The following is an 18199-nucleotide window of genomic DNA, read 5'->3' on the forward strand; positions in this document are numbered from 1 at the left end:
CACAAGATCTCTCTGAGTGTCTCTGGGCGACCGCCTGCAAGCACCGGGGTTCTGGAACTGCCACTGCCCTTCTGGCCGTCAGCCATCCATGTGTTCAGTCCTGCTTCCAGGAGGAGCCTTGAGAACTGACATCGCCCCCCCGACCCTGGGAGAGAACCCGAGTTCTGGGAGCCTCTCTTCTGGTGGAGGGGACTCACAGAGATGTCCATTTTGCTCTGATTTTTTTTTTTTTTTTTTTCTGTTTAAGACAGATCGCTCCATGTCTTCCTGAGGTGGGCTGGGGCTATCACAGGTTTGGGTCTGCTAGCCACACTCACTTCTACCCCAGGACAGTGCCTGCCTTTCTCCTACTCCCCAAGCTCCTGACAGGTCCCCGTCCATCCCACTTGATTGCCCTCACTGGGCAGCCTTCTGAACACAGGGCAGGGCTGGGAGCGGAGAGCCTGGAAGGGGTGCTGCTGCCAGCACACATGGGCGGGGGGTGCTTGGTGCTTTGAAAGAATTCCTGTGAACATGAACACAGCTCACGGTCCCCACAGAGCACTGAAAAGCAGGGTCCGGCACCTGCCCTGTGTGTTGAAGCAGCTTCTGCTGGGGCAGCTCCAGAGCGGGGCAAGACCCTTACTCCAGGCCCTGGTGAGCATAATAGCCAGCAAAGCAGAGGAGAGGACTGAGTCTCCTTGGAGTCAGGGTCCTGGTAATAAACCCTTAGCAGAGTTGGACCTCAGATGCCAGGGGAAGTTGGGGGTGCTACAGTCGTGAGCTCAATATGGGATTCCAGCTCCTCCATCTGCCGGCTCCTGACTCACTTAGCTCCAGTGACATGGCTGGGATTCTGCAGAGGCAAAGCAGCCATCAATGGACCACAAACATAGGTGTGTCAGGGCTCGACTGTGGACAGAATGTGGGCCCAGCTCGGCTCCGGCGGCATTGCAGCGCCCTGGCCCACTTCCAGAAGCTCCACTTCCAGAGACCCCAGTGCATCCTTCATGGACCCTTCAGTGAACCCCATCCCAACCCCAAGGCACTCCACACACCCTCAGTCCTCCGGGCAGAGACTGATGTACCACCTTGGCCTGTGCTATGTTTCTCTAAGTGCACGTTCACTTTTCCTCTCCACGGGATGATTTCTTGAAAGCAAGTTCTTTACTGCGCACAGTCTCCCTTTCACTGTTGTTTCAGACAGGAAGTGCCACCATCAGGAACACCGTCTCCTGGCCAGAATGTTGGGCATCAAATCCTGCCTCCACCATCCGATGGCTGGACCACCTTGGACAAGTTATTTAACCTCTCTGTGTCTCTGTTTCCTCCTCTGCAAAACTGCATGGTAATGGCACTCCAGCATTGAGGGTGGAGAGGAGTGAAGCCGTCACACACGTGCCAGCACTTCACGCTGCTGACCGTGAATTCTTCCCTGAAATGTGTGCTGTTTCCCTTTTGCCAAAGGGACGGAGAGGGGCGAGTCAGAGAGAGGGTAGGGATGGAGGAAGGGCGTGCATCTGCTCTGGTGTGTTCGGCTAAATTCAGCGCGGGAAGGGCCCCGAGGCCTGTGATTTCAGGATGTCAAGGTCATCCCCATCTCCTCAGAGGGACCCTTCTTAAGTGGACTCTGAAGTATAAATTAGGCACCTGGATGGCTCAATTGGTTAAGCGTCTGACTCTTGATTTCTGCTCACGTCATGATCTCAGGGTTGTGAGATCGAGCCCTGTGTGGGGGTCCACCCTGGGCCTGGAGCCTGCTTGGGATTCCCCTCTCCCTCTGTGCCTTCCTCCCCACTTATGCTCGCGCTTTCAAAGAAAGTGTACTTGATATGCTAAGGGAAGAGAGAAAACAGAAAAATATCCTCAAAACCAGAGAAAAGGCAGAAAAAGAGTGGAAGGAAAAAAGAACAAGAAAGTGAGACAAGGAAACCAAATAACAAGTGGTTACAAATAGGATAAACACCCATTCAGCTACATCAACAGTCACGTTAATGGTCGATGACCTAAACACCAATTGAGAGAGAGACTATCAGAGTGGGTTAAGAACGTGGCCCCGCTGTGTGCTGTTCATAAGAAACCCACGTTAAATGTGAAGACACAGATAGGGTACAAGTAGAGGGACGGCTAACACCAATCACAAGAAAACTGGGCGGATGCAGGTGGTCGAACAGTAGAAACTTCCAGTGAGCAGATACATGAGCACTAGGGGTGTGACAGACACGGCGGTGGCTGTGGCTGACGTTGCTGGACGGCACGCGTGGATGAAAATGTTAAGAGAGTAAATTCCTGAGAGTTCTTATCACAGAGAAAAAGAAGGACCCTTTTCTTTCCTTTTTCTTTTGGTATCTATTTGAGATGATGGATATTAACTAAACTTATCTGGGCCTTATGTCACAGTATATGTAAGTCAAATCATTATGCTGTATATCTCAAACTTACACAGTTTATATGTATGTTAATCATATCTTACCAAAACAGAGAAAAGAGCTGGAGTAACTAACTTCAGATAATGCAGATTTTAGGGCAAGGAAAATCATCAGAGATAAAGAGGGCGTACGTAAGGACAAAAGGGCTAATTCTCCAAGTAGATGTATCAATCCTTGATGTGTCTGTACCTAACAACAGTGCCAGAGACCTAAGGAAGAAACTGATAGAATTTTAAGGAGAAATAGATGAATCCATTTTTATATTTGGAAACATCAATACCCCCTCTTAGAAATGAACAGATCCAGCAGGCAGGAGGAGCTCATTAAGGACACTCTTGAACTCAACACCATCAACCAACTGAACATCATGGATAGTCATCCACTACTTCAACCCCACAGAACACACGTTCTTTTCAAGCTCATAAAACATTCACCAAGAGAGACCACATTCTGGGCCATAAAACACACCCTAACAAATGGAAAAGAATAGAAGTCACACAATGTCTGTTGAGATCACAGTGCAATTAAACCAGCATTCAACAACAGAAAAATATCTAGAAAATCCCCAAATATTTGGAGATTAGACCACACATTTCCAAATAACACATGATATAATATAAATATAAATTATAAAATAAAAATGAAAAAATAACTTATCAAAATTTGCAAGATTCATCTAAATCACTGCTTAGAGGAAAATTATAGCATCCCATGCATTTCTATTACAAAAGAAAAGTGCTCTAAAATCAGCAATATAAGCCGCTACCCTGAGAAAATAGGCGGAAAAAGGAAAATTAGATCCAAAGTAAGCATAAAAAAGGGAATAATAAAAATTATGTCAGAAATCAATGAAACTGAAAGCAGGAAGTTAATAGAAAAAAAATCAAAGAATGAAAAGCTAATTCTTTGAAAAGATCAATAAAATTCATAAGCTTCTAGCAAGACTCGCCAGGAAATAAAGAGATAAGGGGCACCTGGGTGGCACAGTTGGTTAAATGTGCAACTCTTGGTTTCACCTCTGGTCATGATCTCAGGGTCATGGGATCGAGCCCCACATTGGGCTTTGCCCTTAGTGGGGATTCTGCTTAAGATTCTCTCTCCCTCTCTCTCTCTACCTCCTGCCGGTGCTCTTTCTCCCTCTCTCTCTCAAATGAATAAATAACCCTTAAAAAAAAAACCAGACAAGTTACAAATTTACAAATTATTAATATCAGAATGAAAAAGGGGCCATCACCATAGATCCCATGTGTAAAAGGATAATAAAGGAAGAACTTTATGCTCACAAATCTGACATTTTAGATAAAGTAGATCAATTCCTTGAAAGACACACTATATCAAAACTTGCATAAGGAGAAGTAGATATTATGAGTATGTCTGTATTTACTAAAAAAATCAGGGGCGCCTGGGTGGCTCAGTGAGTTAAAGCCTCTGCCTTCGGCTCAGGTCATGATCTCAGGATCCTAGGATCGAGCCTGGCATCAGGCTCTCTGCTTGGCGAGAAGCCTGCTTCCCTTCTTCTCTCTCTGCCTGCCTCTCTGCCTACTTGTGATCTCTGTCTGCCAAATAAATAAATAAAAATCTTAAAAAAAAATCAAATCGCAAATTAATAATATTCCAGAATAGAAAGTACTAGGCACAGATGTATTCACTGGTGAATTCTAAAAAAGAAATAACAGCTCTACTCTCTCTTCCAGAAGAGAGAAGCAGAGGAAACACGTCCTAACTCATATTATGAAGCCAGCATTATCTTAACACCAAGACTTTACCAAAAATAAATTGGACAATATCTCTCATGGACATAGATGCAGAAATATTCAACTGAACATTAGCAAATTGAACCCAACGTGCATAAAATTAATTATATACTGCAACAAGGTGAGATTTATCTCAGGTATGCAAGGCTGGTCTAATTTTCAAAATCCAATTAATGTAATCTATCACATCAAGAGGCTAAGGAAGAAAAATCAATCATTGCATCCATAGACGCAGAAGAGATCTGACAACACCCAACACCCATTTGTGAGAAAAACTCTCTGCCAACTAGGAATAGAGGGGAGCTTCCTCAGTTAATAAAAGAGATTGGCTAGAAACCCTCCAGTAACATCATACTTAATAACATCATACTTAATGGTGAGAAACTTGAAGCTTTCCTTCTAGGACGGAAACGAGACAAGGAAACTCCCTCTCACCACTTCTAATCAACAATGGGAGTCTTAGCCTATGCAACAAGACCAGAAAACGCAGTAAGGGTCTACAGATTGGGAAGGAAGAAATTTACTCCCCCCCCCATACATGACATGATTGTCTGTGTAGAAAATCCCAAAGAATAAAAAAACTCCTGGAACTAGTAAGCAGTTATTGTGAGGTTGCAGGATGCAAGGTCCGTGTACAAGATTGCCGGCTTTCCTGTGTACGAGCAAGGAACAGCTGGAATCTCAAATCAAACAGAGCTTCATTTACATTAGCACCAAAACTGGTAAAATACTCGGGTATAAGTTTAACAAAATATGTACAAGACCTGTACGAAGGAAACTACAAAGCTCTGGTGAAAGATTTAAAAAATATGAATCAATGGAAAAACATTCCATGTTTATGGATGGGAAGAGTCAATATTATTAAGCTGTCAATGTTCTCCAGATTGATCTATAGATTCAGTATAATCCTAATTAAAATCCCAGCGAGTTATTTTGTGACATTGGCAAATTTACTGTGAAGTTTATATAGAGAACGCAAAGACCCTGAAAAGCTCACACAACAGGGCATTAGAGCAAGTGCTTCAAGACGCACCATAAAGCTGCACTGGTCAGGGCCCTGTGCTGTTGGCCACAGGCTAGAGAAACAGATCAGTGAGTAGAATAGAGAGCCCGTATATAGACCCACAAAATAGTCAATTTATCACTGACAAAGAAGGACAAACAACTCAATGGAGAAAGGGTAGTCTTTTTTTTTTTCTGGTTAAAAAGTTTATATTTACTTAATTTTATTGGTGTATAATTGACATGCAATATTATGTTAGTTTCAGATCTACAACAGTGACTCAGCATTTACACACAAACGCTCACTCCAGTAAGTCCGGTTACCATCTGTCACCACGCAAAGCTACGCGGCACTATTGTGCTGCACTTTACATCCTTGGGTGCAGTTTATTTTCTAATTACCTCTTAATCTCCTTCATGTATTTTGCCTAGAAAGGGTTGTTTTGTTCAACAAATGGTACAGGAACAACTGGGTGTCTACGAGAAAGAAAAAAATCTCAGCACAGACTTTTACCTTTCACAGAAACTAACTAAAAATGGAACATAGATGCAAATATTAAATGGAAAACAGTAATGTTTTAAGAAGAGAACATAGGAAGAAATCTAGGTGATCTTGGGTTTGGCAATGGCGTTTTAGATACATCTCCACAGGCATGGTCCATGAAAGAGAAAATGGACACATTTGACCTCATTAAGGTTAAAAATTTCTGTTCTGCAAAAGACATTGTAAAGGGAATGAAAAGACAAGCCGCAGGCTGGGAGAAAATATTTGCAAAAGTCTTATCTGATAAAGGAATGTTATCCAGACCATACAAAGAACTGTCAAGACTCCCAAGTAAGACGACCACCTGCTTAAAAAGTGGTCAAAAGAATTGGATGCTTCACCAGAGACAGTATTCAGATGGCTGCTGAGCGGAAGCAAAGATGCTGGGCATCCCACGTCTTCAGGAAGACGCAGCTTTTAGCAACGGTGCAGCACCGCCCGCCCAATGCAGTGACTACGACCCAGAGCCCAGCAAATGCCAGCAACAGGAGCTCTCACCCGCCGCAAAGCCACGCAGCCTCTTGGGGAGACAGCTGAGTGGTTTCTTACAAACTCCTACTGTACAACCAGCAATCATGCTTCTCGATATTTAAATTTTAATTTAAAGGATTTTAAACGAGTTGAAAGCTTTTTTTTTTTAAAGATTTTTTAATTTATTCACTTGACAGAGATCACAAGTAGGCAGGGAGGCAGGCAGAGAGAGAGGAGGAAGCAGGCTCCCCGAGGAGCAGAGAGCCCAATGCAGGGCTCGATCCCTGAGATCATGACCTGAGCCGAAGGCAGAGGCTTAACCCACTGAGCCACCCAGGCGCCCCTAAATGAGATGAAAGCTTATGTACGCACAACACCTACACACAGATGTTTACGACAGCTTTACTCACGATCGCCATACTTGGAAGTAGATGTTCTTCCATGTGTTAATGGGTGCGCAAACCTTGAGACTCCACACAATGGAGCATTAATCAGTGATAAAAAGAAACGAGCTAGGAAGCCATGAAAAGACGTGGAGGAACCCTCAGTGCATATTGTTAGGGAAGAAGTCAGTCTGAAAATGCTCTGCATTATGTGACTCCAACTCTGTTACATTCTGGAAAAGGCAAAACTCTGGAGACAGTAAGATTATCAGTGGTTGCCGGGCTGGGGGAAGGGCGGGTGGATGGTGGAGCTCAGGGAATGTTTACGGCAATGACACTACTCTATGTGACACTACTGTGGTAGACCCAGGATGTCATGCATTTGTCCAAACCCCGAGAACGTACAGCCAAGAAAGAGCCCTGATGTAAACCGTGGGCTTTAGTTAATAATAATGTATCAGTCATCAGTTGTAACAAATGTGCCACACCGTCACGTAGTGTTACTGATAAGGGGACACTTATTACGTGTATATTGTAGATATATATATGAATATATATGTGTATAAAAATTATCTATACTTTCTGCCAAATTTTTCTATAACCCTAAAAGTACTCTAACAAATAAAGTCTGTTTAGAAAAACCATAATGTGATACCACTTCGCATGTGATGGGGGTTATAAGCAGAAGCGTGGACGGTAACAAGCTTTGGGAGAACGTTGCTGGCGGGGTTGGAAATTGGTGCAGCCATTTTGGAAAAATCTCGTCAGCTCCGCAAAATGTTAAACATGGTGTTACCACAGAACCTGGCCAAATACCTCCGAGGTATCTTCCCAAGGGAATTGCAAACAACATCCACACAAAACTTCCACACGAACGTGCATAAGCTTTACGGTAGCCAAGAGATGCGAGCGACACAACGTCGGCTGGAGAGTGGATGCACCAAGTGCGGCCCATCACGGCATGGACGGCCCGGCCCCGAACAGGGGTGGAGTCCCGACACAGGGTACACCGTGGAGGAGCCTGGAGCACGCTGTGCTCAGTGAAGGAAGTCAGACCCAGAATGACAAGTACTGTCTGAATCTACTCATATGAAACGTCCAGAACGGGCAAAGCCACAGAGAAAAAGGGAGATGAGAGGTGGCCAGGGGCTGGGGGAGAATGGGCGCGACTGCTGATGGGCAAGGGGCTCTTTTTGGAGTGATGGAACATTCTGGAACTGATTGTGGTGACAGTTGTACATGTCTATGAATGAGAGTTCTTGGGGCCCGTGGATCACGCCCTTTAAGTGGGTGAATTTTATGGTATATAAATTACATCTCACTAAAGATGGTTTTTAAAAAATATTTTGTTTATTTTTTAATTTTTTTATTTGAGAGAGAGTGGGTGAGAGAGAGAGAGAGAGACTGTGAGTAGGGGGAGGGGCAGAGGGAGAAGAGGCTCCCTATTGAGCAGAGAGCCCCATGGGGGACTCGATCCCAGGACCCTGAGATCATGACCCGAGCCGAAAGCAGATGCTTAAAATGACTGAGCCGCCCAGAAGCGCCTCATAAAGATATTTCGGAAATATTAATTTCAGTTTTTGACCTCCTGACGGATCTTCTAAGCAGCCTTGGTTTGGGAAGCATACCCAGTGCGGGTGGGCTTGGCTCTGTCTGGGCTCCGGGGGCTGGACCCCGTCAGTGCCCTAAACAAGACAGGAAGAATGGGGCCTGAGCAGCGGGTGGCAATGCAGGGTTTCTGGGGCTGCCCCCTCCACAGTGGCCCAGAGTGACCATGTCACCACTCGCCTGTGGGAAAAGTGAGGCAGCGGGCACGTTCCCTCCTACCAAGGGCAAGACCAGGACGTGCGCATGTCGCTTCCGCTCACTCCCTTGGCCACACTGAGCACTGGGGAGTTTGGGCAGTGCGCCAGGCATAAATCCCACATCAAAAGACACTCTGTCCTAAGTCCGTTCTCCCAAAAAATTATGATTCCAACCCGCTAGTCCCCTCGACCTGGAGTGCGCTCCGGGGCCTCCGGGGATGGTGACGCGCATCTGGATCCAGCAGCTGGTTAGGGCTACTTTTCCGAGAACCGCCTAAGAGCCGTGACGTTAATCTCAGCAGCCTCATGACTCAGGGCTCACACACACTCCAGAAACAAGCCCCCCCTTCAGCCCTGGAGGCCTCGGAAAACACTGTTCTGTGCTTCAGCTTCCCAGAGGGGCAGCACAGGAGTCATCCCCTCACAGAGCGTCTCCCTAGAAGAAGCTCCTTGGGGAGCCCTCCCTGTGCCCAAAGTTCCATGCTCAGGGCAGGGGCTAAAAATGCCCTCTTGCCCTCTTCCCTTGCCTCCCCTGCTCTCCTGGTCGCAGCCCTGGACAGCTCCCTTGCCGGCCTACTTCCTCACCCTCCCCTCCCTCCAGCGCCCAGCACACCGACATCCGACATCCGCACGCTTCCCTGAGGGCCGGCCGCTCTCTCCTCTCCAGAGGCGAACCCCCACATCACCACACCTTCAACCACGGCTCTCAGCTCTCCTTCCAACACAACCCCCCGCCCCCGGGGCCTGCAGGGGTCCCGAATGGAGCAGGATGTGGGGGCCCTGCCAGCTGCTGACTCAAGACCCATTCTGCCCTTCCTTCTTCCTGACGGAGCCCCACTTGCTGCGGGGTCGCTAAGTGCCTTCCTATAAGGCTTGATTTCCCAGAAGGTGACCATGGGGCACGGTCTTGGTCAATGACAGAGAAGAGGAACCCTGCCGGCTGAGCTCAGGAGAGCCCACCGTGCTCCTGCTGAAGAGGACGGACGGGGTGAGCACAGCCTTCTGCTCTTGGCCTCTCTGTCCTGCACAGATGTGGCCACAAGGCCTGCGGGTCCAGCAACAGTGAGCACGTGTGGACGGAGACTACTCACCAAGGGGGAGAAGGAGCTGGCCCCCAGGGTGGCACCACGACCCCAGGCCAGCTCCGAGCCCCGCTCCGCTGCTTCGCTGGGTGGTGAAGACTCCTGCCCTGTTCCATGTGCCCAAGATAGTCCTAACTGAGGCTGGTGGGCTGGGGACAGAGGCGACTTCTGCCCCATCTCTCAGTCCCATTTCCGATGCCTCCTTGCCCAGCACGGCCCTTCCACGGCTCCGTCTCCCATAGAAACTAGACCAAGCCCTCCGTGCCTTCACCTTTGGGGTTCCTGGGGAAAGCCTTCCCCTTGCCCTCGGGGATCCCGAGAGGAGGCTCCTTCCCCAGGAAGCCTGTGACTCAGACCTTCCTGGTGGGCATCTGGCCTATCAAGAGGTCTGGCAACATAGCCAGAGACAGAAAGGGTTGCACTGTCTTTAAAATAAGACACAGAAATATTACTCAGCCTTAGCAAAGCCGGAGATTCTTGGTACAACATGGATGGAGCTGGGGGCCGTGACGCGGAGTGGAACAGGCCGGACACAGGGACAAACACTGCGGGATCCCACCCAGATGGGGTCCCTGGAGTCTCCAGATTCGCAGGGACAGAGAGTGGGTGGTGAGCCCCGGGGCCAGGGGAGGGATGGGGTCAGTGTCTCAGGGGGATGGAGAGTGGACGGTGGGTGTCAGGGGAGGGAGGGGGTCGGTGTCTCACGGGGACAGAGTCTCCGTTTGGGAAGATGGAGAGTTCTGGAGACGGGTGGTGGGGACGGCCGCTCAACAGTGTGAATGTGCTTCGTGCCCTGAGCCGTGGGCTTAGAGACAGGGAAGACGGCACGTTTTATGTCCTGTGTATTTTACCACAATTCTCGTAAAACAATGCAAGTCAATGTTACTATAATCTGATTAATTATTAGCTCCAGTGTTCTCCCGGATAGGCCAGGAACCATGGCCTCTGTTTGCTTAGCGAAGGGCTGTTGGCAAGGCCTTGAGAACAGCAATGCTATCTCCCTCCTTGGGAGAACAGGGCCCATAAAATTTTATCAGGTTTTTCATGCTCCGACCCTTACTACCTCCCAAGGGTGGGAGTCCACGGGGCGCCTGCCCTGGGCCTGCCTTCCTCTCAGAGCCTGGGCTGGCCAGAACCCTGAAGTCCTGTCAGGCTGAATTAATCATCGCCTTGCTGGCAGCTGGTGGGGCTCCAGACCCATGTCCCAGCACCATCCGAAGGGAAGGCAGGGCAGCTTCCCCCTCTGCCTGGCTCCACAGTTCCCATCCTTGCCCTGGGGACGTCGTGGGCAGAGTTTGGTGGAGGATGGAGTGTGACGGCTGAAGTTCTCTTACGAAAGGTGGCCTGGCCCCTCAGCTTCAGGGGACAGAGCCTGCCTTACTGCCCCGTCAGATGGATGAGGGGGGTGTCCGCCTTTGCGGGAGGCCCAGGACCAAGAGGACGGAAGGCCTGGCAGGAGCAAAGAGCCCCTGAAACACAGCTGCGTGAAGCCCTTCCTCGGCGGGTGGGTGCGCCGAGGGTCCCTCTTGTCCTGCAGGTTGGGGGCTTTCCTGCCTGTCGAGGCCATGAAGGGGACCAGACGCAGGAAGTACCTGGGCCCTGGCTGCTGCGCACGGGGAGCCCCTCCCACGGCCCTCTCCTATCTCAGGTCTGTGAAGGGCTCTTGCCTGTCTACCTGTGCCCAGCAGCCCTGCTCCCACCAAGGGCCAGGTCCGCTGGCCTCCTGCCTGCCAGGGCGGGGTGGGGGCTGGCTTAGCCCTCCTCTCCCAGGACAGGACCCACCACAGGTGCACAGAGAGCCAAAGCAGCGACAACACTTCCTACCTCCCCTGCTCAGTCCCCAGAGGGTTCTGATGACCTGTTGAGGCGGAACAGTTCTCTCCCCCAGCAGCCACCCCTGGCCAGGACCGTCTGGCCCTCTAATGTCGTGGTCAGAACGCTGGGGAGAGAGGACACGAGTAGTTTGAAGAAACGAATTTAACATGTTACTCCGCTCTGCGTAATAGGGTGTGGCTCAGCCTCACGCTTGTGCTTGTGGCAGCGAAAGGATAAGTGCTCTCCTGGGAGTCGTCAGGCTCCCCAGGTGACCCCTGCCATGACAGTGGGGGGGTTCTTCTCCCCGGACAGGTCTCCCCAACACCCTCAGCACCCACCTCGAGCAAAGCCGGGCCGGTCCGCTGCTCCACGCCCGGGGATCTCCCTGCATCTCGAGCATCTCCCACACGGCCCAGCGCTGCACGGGGCCTCAGAGTGTGGCTCCGGCCGCCCGATTCCAGGGCCCACCAACCCTAGCCCCTCCCCTTCGTTTCTTGGACCTTTTGGCTCCTGGTCCCTGTCTTTGCAAATGCACTTCTGTGTAACTTTGTGATTTCCAAGTCCCCGCAGACCATCTTTCCAACAACTTTTCCTCCAGCAATTACACCTCTTTCAACAGCCCCATCTTTGGTCCTCAGCCTTCAGGTCCCTGGTAACCCTCAGACCAAACCCACAGCCGCTCCCATGGCCCCTCAGTCCCTCACAGTGCTCCCCCAAGTCCCCACAGCCCTCAGCGTCCCCCCTAGCTCCCACGGCCTCACAGTGGCCCCCCCAACCCCACGGCCCCACAGTGGCCCCCCCACCGGTCCCCATGGCCTCACCATGGCCTGTGCTCCCTGTGCTCCAGCCACAGTGGTCTTCAGTGGTCTTGTGAAAGCCCAGGTGAGGTCACACCCCTTCTTTGTGGTCCCATGCTTTGCGCAGAATGGAACCCAGGAGCCCACAGGTCCCTCTGCCCCGCTCTCCCCTCTCCCCCGGCCGCACCCCCCCCAGCCCCCACCTTGCCCTGCTCCCTTCCTGTCTGCTCAGACGCCACCTTCTTGGTGACCAAACCCTGCCTGCTGTCCTGACCAGGTCGCTGGCCACCCCCTGATGTACTCAGCACCTCTGTGCTCCTGGGTTTGGCCATTGATCTGCCTGGCCAGATGCGCAAACTTCGCAAGCATGGGGACTGTCTCCTCCCCGTGAGTCCTGGGCAGCTGGAGCGCACAGGGACACAGTCGGTGCCCATCGGCTGAGTGAGCACGGCAGTGACTTTCGGCCAAGGACGGGGACTGAGGAGACGCAGCCTTTTCGGGTCGGCTTCTCTCCCTTACCCATTTCAGGTTCCTCCAGGCCCTTTCATAACCAACAGCCCATTTCTTTGTAGCACTGAGCCGTGTCCCCTTGCGTGGGTTCGCGTTAACGCCACCTTAACCCACAGCCGTCCAGTCACCCGCTGAAGGCGTCTCGGCCGCTTCCAAGCCATGGTGATGACTCACGGGCGGCTGGAAACATCCACGTGCAGGTTCTTGCGCGGGCGCCAGCTGCCATGTCATTTGGGTCCCCGGGAGCCGCGGGGCTGCTGGGTCCCGTGTGTGGGGACGTTTGCGCTCTCGAGGGTCTGCCTTCCCACCGGCAGGGAACGACAGCTCTGCTGTGTCCAGCGCTCCGCATTCTGGCTGGCCCAGGAGGCGCGCTCTCCGCGCTGCTTCGGAGCTGTGACTCTGTAATGACAGAAGAACATCTCATTCGCTCGTTTGCCTCCTGTACCTCTCCAGTGAGATGCCGGTCGCATCTTGGACCCAGTGTTTTCCTGCCTTGTCATGGTCTCTTGATAGCTGGGCGTGAGGACTGGGAACTGGGCTGTGGGTGACCTGGCGGGGGGCTGTGTGGCGGGGGGCGGGAGCTGCACTGATTGAGCTGGGGCCGGAAGGCTGAGGGGCTGCTCATTCCCCTTCCCTCGGCCAGTGAGGCTCCGAGGAAACCCCCGCGGCCGAGGCTCTCCCTAACCAGCCTGGCTCCCAACTACCCAGAGCTGCTCCTTCTCCCTCCCGCTGCCTGGGACAGGAAGGACGTGTTCTCGAGAGTCACTGTGAGGACGGTCCCTGGGTCTGCTGGAGTTCCTGACCCGGCCCTTGTCCCCACGGAGCCTCCGGGGTCTCACCGACTCGGGTTCAGGACCTCGTACCCTGGCACTGCCCCCGCCCCTGGGTTTCTGCTTATGGTTCTCTGCCTGTGCCTCCCTGTCTTTCCAGGCCGGGACTTTGGGGTCATAATTTGTCCCGTCATCCCACTTGCTTTATGGCTCTAAGAAGAATTGTTGTTTTTTTAGGTTTTTCCTTGTGGGGGTGCAGTGGTGATGTTCAAGTTTCTTATGCCGGGCTAAGAACCAAAGTCCATTTGTTATTTTTACAATTTTTTTATGCTATGTGAAATATCTTTGTTTCGCTTTCCAATTGTTTAATGATAGTATGAAAGTGCAATAGACTTTTGACCTCGCATCCAGGGGCCTTGGCAAATGCATCTACTAATTAGAATAGCTTTTTTCCAGATTCTTTCGGGTTTTTGACATCCACAACCATATTGTCTTAAATAATTATAGTTTCATTTTTCTTCTTCCCTATCTTTATAACTTTTACTTCGTTTTCTTGTCTCGTGACTTGTGTAGGGCCCACAGTGTAACGTTGGCTTAAATGGTGATGTGGACATTCTTTTTTAAAAATTTTTTTCATTTTTTAAATTAACATATAATATATTCTTAGCCCCAGGCATACAGGTCTGTGAATCACCAGGTTTACACACTACACAGCACTCACAGCATACACCTTCCCCAAGGTCCATAACCCAACCACCCTCTCCCTCCCCCTCCCCCCAGAGATTCAGACCTTCTTGAATCATTCAACACCTCACCCTTCACCAATGATGTTAAGTTGTAGAGGCCTCCTTCAGACAGCAGGCTTGAGCAGGGAGGTAAGGGCGCCCTGTGGAAGCAAACAGGCTCACAGGCCATCGGTCCCTCACTGACCCGTGGCTGCTTACAACCAGGACCGGTCCCTGAGATGACCAGAAAGGAACACTACTGCCTCTCACTGCTGCCTCCTGGCAGAGTCTCCCCTCTGCTGTCCTGCCTGTGCCCCCTGCAGTCCATTCTGGAAACTTCCACCTGCTGTGTTCTGTCCTGGGTGAGCCCTCTCACAGCCATGCTGCCAGGCCCCAGCCCAACTGAACACCCCACATTGGAGCCAGTCTTTTTCTTTTCCTTTTTTTTTTAATTTAAAATTTATTTAGTTAACACACACTCTCTCTCTCTTTTTTTAACATACTCTCTTTTCAAAAGACAGAGAACACTAGGGCGCCTGGGTGGCTCAGTGGGTAAAGCATTTGCCTTCAGCTCAGGTCATGATCTCAGGGTCCTGGGATCGAGCCCTGCATTGAGCTCTCTGCTTGGCAGGGAATCTGCTTCCCCCTCTCTCTGCCTACTTGTGATCTCTGTCTTTGTCAAATAAATAAATAAAATCTTAAAAAAGAAAAAAAAAGAAAGACAGATAACAGTAAGGAAATTCTTTCTATGTCTAGGTTGCTACTTAACAAAATGGTGAATGGATATTGATTTTTACCACATGCTTTATCAGTTTAGGTAACTATGTTTGTTCCTTTTTCTGTTAATGTAAAGAATTGTGTTGCTTAATTTTAAAAAAAGTAAACAAACCTCTAAACCCAATTTAGTCATAAGGTCATATTCTTTTTATATATTGATGGATTTGAGCAGATTTTCTTGAGAATTTTCCTATGTTCATAAGAGAGATTTGCCTGTACTTTTTCTTTTAAATCAATGCCCTTATCAGGTTTTATTAACTAGGATCTGTTTCCCAGGACCCCGGGATCATGACCTGAGCTGAAGGCAGAGGTTTGAACCCACTGAGCCCCCAGGCGCCCCTGATTGCTTCATTAAAAAAAAAAACCACAGATGAGATAATTTCCTCCTTTGCTTTTCTATTCTCTGGAAGAAACTGTGCAAGATTACTATTATTTTGTTCCCTGAATTTTGGTGAAATTCACCAGTGGATCTATCTGGGGCTTGAGTTCTCTTTGCGTGGAGGATTAGGTAGAATTCACTGGTGAAATCATCTGAACTTCGAATTTTTCGTGGTGGGGAGGCTTTAAATTATAGGTTCAATTCTTTTAGTAGATGTCCAGATAGAAAACTATCTAGATTTTCTATTATTTCTCACAACAAAATAATTTTTTAAAGATTTTATTTATTTCTTTGACAGAGAGAGATCACAAGTAGGCAGAGAGGCAGGCGGAGGGCGGGGGAAACAGGCTCCCTGCTGAGCAGAGCCTGATGTGGGGCTCGATCCCAGGACCCTGAGACCATGACCTGAGTCAAAGGCAGAGGCTTTAACCCACTGAGCCGCCCAGGCACCCCACAACAAAATAATTTTTTAAACTTGTATTTATTTCTGGGAATTTGTTGAATTTCATCTATATTTTCATTTTATTACCATAAAGTCCATCATATTCTCTTATTAATTTCTTATTATCTATAAGATCTGTAGTAATACCTCCTTTTCATTCTTTTTATTAAAATTGGGGACTGGGGCACCTGCATGTCAGTCAAGTGTCCAGCTCTTGGTTTCAGCTGAGGTCCTGGTCTCAGGGCCCTTAGATCAGGCTCTGTATGGACTCTGTGCTCAGTGGGGAGTCCGCTTGGAGAGTCTCTCCATCTGCCCCTCCCCCCCCATACAAATAAAATCTTAAAAAAACCTAGGGACTGTCATGGGGAATGAAGGGTTACAGGAGATGCAAGGGAGAAGCTCAACGTCTCCGGAATAACCCTCTTCTCCCCTCACCCCTCCCCCTCCAGGTGGGGACCAGGCTGACCCTCTTGTCCCCACCTCTTCCCTTGCAGGTGGGGACTGAGGTCCCAAGAGCAAGGGTCCTTTTCCTCCTGGGTCCCACTTTTTCATAAAACCAAGCAAGAGGACCGGAAGTAGAGGAGAAAGAGCCACAGATGTGGGAGACGCCGTTCCTCCCCCTTATCCTGTGGATGGGGCAGGATTTCAGTAGTGGATATGTCTGTTAGTGATCTGTTGTAATTGTTGTGGCTTGTTTGTTTGATTGGTTTTTAATGCCCAAATCCAGGCGATAGGGGCGCCTGGGGGGCTCAGTGGGTTAAAGCCTCTGCTTTCATCTCGGGTCATGGTCTCAGGGTCCTGGGATCGAGCCCCACGTCGGGCTCTCTGCTCAGCGGGAGCCTGTTTCCTCTCTCTCCGCCTGCCTCTCTGCCTACTTAAGATCTCTGTCAAATTAAAAAAAATCTTTAAAAAGAAAGAATGATACAGTTACATGGATTGTAGGGATGGTTGGGGCTAGAGAGACACTGAGTCATTTTTTGAAAGTCATAATTGACTTAAAACACCACAGTAGTTTCCAGTGTACAACATGATGATTTGTTATTTGTAAATATTGCAGAATGATCATCTCCATAAATCTACCTAATGTCCATCAGCACACATACTTACAGTTTTTTCTTGTGTGAAGAATTTCAGGATCTACTCTCTTAGAAACTTCCAAATAAACAGCACTTAACTATAGTCCCCAAAATAACTGTCACTATAATGCTGCGCATTAAGTCCTCATGACTTCCTTCTTTTATCACTGGGGGTTTGTGCCCTTCGACCTCCTTCACCCATTTGACCACCTGCACCCCATCGGTGGCCACCGCCACCTGTTCTCTGGTTTGGTCTGCCCGTTTAGATCCCACGTAGGAGTGAGACTGTGGCATTTTTCTTCCTCCATCTGATTTATTATACTCAGCATAGTGCTCTCAAGGTCCGTCGGTGTTGTTGCAAATGGTAAGATTTTCTTCTTTTTTGTCCCTTGTGTGTACTTGCCTCTTCCTCTGTATCCGGTCGTCCTCACGGGTCAAGGAACACTTGCCTTGTTTCCAGGTCTTAGCCTTGTGAGCAGCAGCTGCGAGGAGCGGGCTGGGGGGCTGGGGGGTTGCAGGGATCTTTCCAAGTTAGTGTTTTCCTTTCCTCTGGGTCAGTACCCAGCAGCAGAATTACTGGATCAGCAGGTAGTTCTGTCTTTAAGTTTTCGAGGAAGCTTTGTACCATTTTCACAGTGGCTGCGTCAGTTTACACTCCCACCAACGGTGCACAAGGTTTTCTTTTCTCTACGTCTCCCCAGCGGTTATGTCTTGTCTTTCCGGCAGCAGCCGTTCTGGCAGGTGAGGGTCATGTCTCGTTGCGGTTTGGATCGGGATTTCCCTGACGAGGAGTCACATTGAGCATCTTTTCGTGTACCGATGGCCGTCTGGATGTCTTTTAGGAATAATGTCTGTTCAGATCCTCTGGACTTCTTTTGACCAGACTGTTCGGTTTTTTGCTTTTGAGTTGTGTGAGTTATTTATTTATTTTAGAGAGAGAGAGGGAGGGGCGCCTGGGGGGCTCAGTGAGTTAAAGCCTCTGCCTTCGACTCAGGTCATGATCTTGGGGTCCTGGGATCGAGCCCCGCTTCAGGCTCTCTGCTCAACAGGGAGCCTGCGTCCCCCTCTCTCTCTGCCTGCCTCTCTGCCTGCTTGTGATCTCTGTCGGACAGTGAATAAGTTAAAAATCTTAAAAAAAAATAGAGAGAGAGGGAGCACACAAGGTGGGTGGGGAGGGGCAGAGGGAGAGGGAGAGAGGAAGCCGACTCCACGCACTGCGGGGAGCCCAACGTGGGGCTCCGAGTCCGAGGCTGGAGATCATCCGCTGAGCTGAAACCAAGAGCTCTGCTGACTGAGTCACCCAGGTAACCCTGGTTATTTATAGATTTTAAATATTAACTCCTTATTACGTGTATGATGTGCAAATATTTGCTCCCGTTCAGTAGGTTTCCTTTTCATTGTCTTGGTGGCGTCCTTGGCTGTGCAGGAGTGCCCTTGGTCCGTGCGGTCCTACATGTTC

Source organism: Mustela putorius, unplaced genomic scaffold (genome assembly GCF_011764305.1).
Source record: "Mustela putorius furo isolate JIRA1106 unplaced genomic scaffold, ASM1176430v1.1 tig00000127_pilon_pilon_pilon, whole genome shotgun sequence".
Taxonomy (NCBI): Eukaryota; Metazoa; Chordata; class Mammalia; order Carnivora; family Mustelidae; genus Mustela; species Mustela putorius.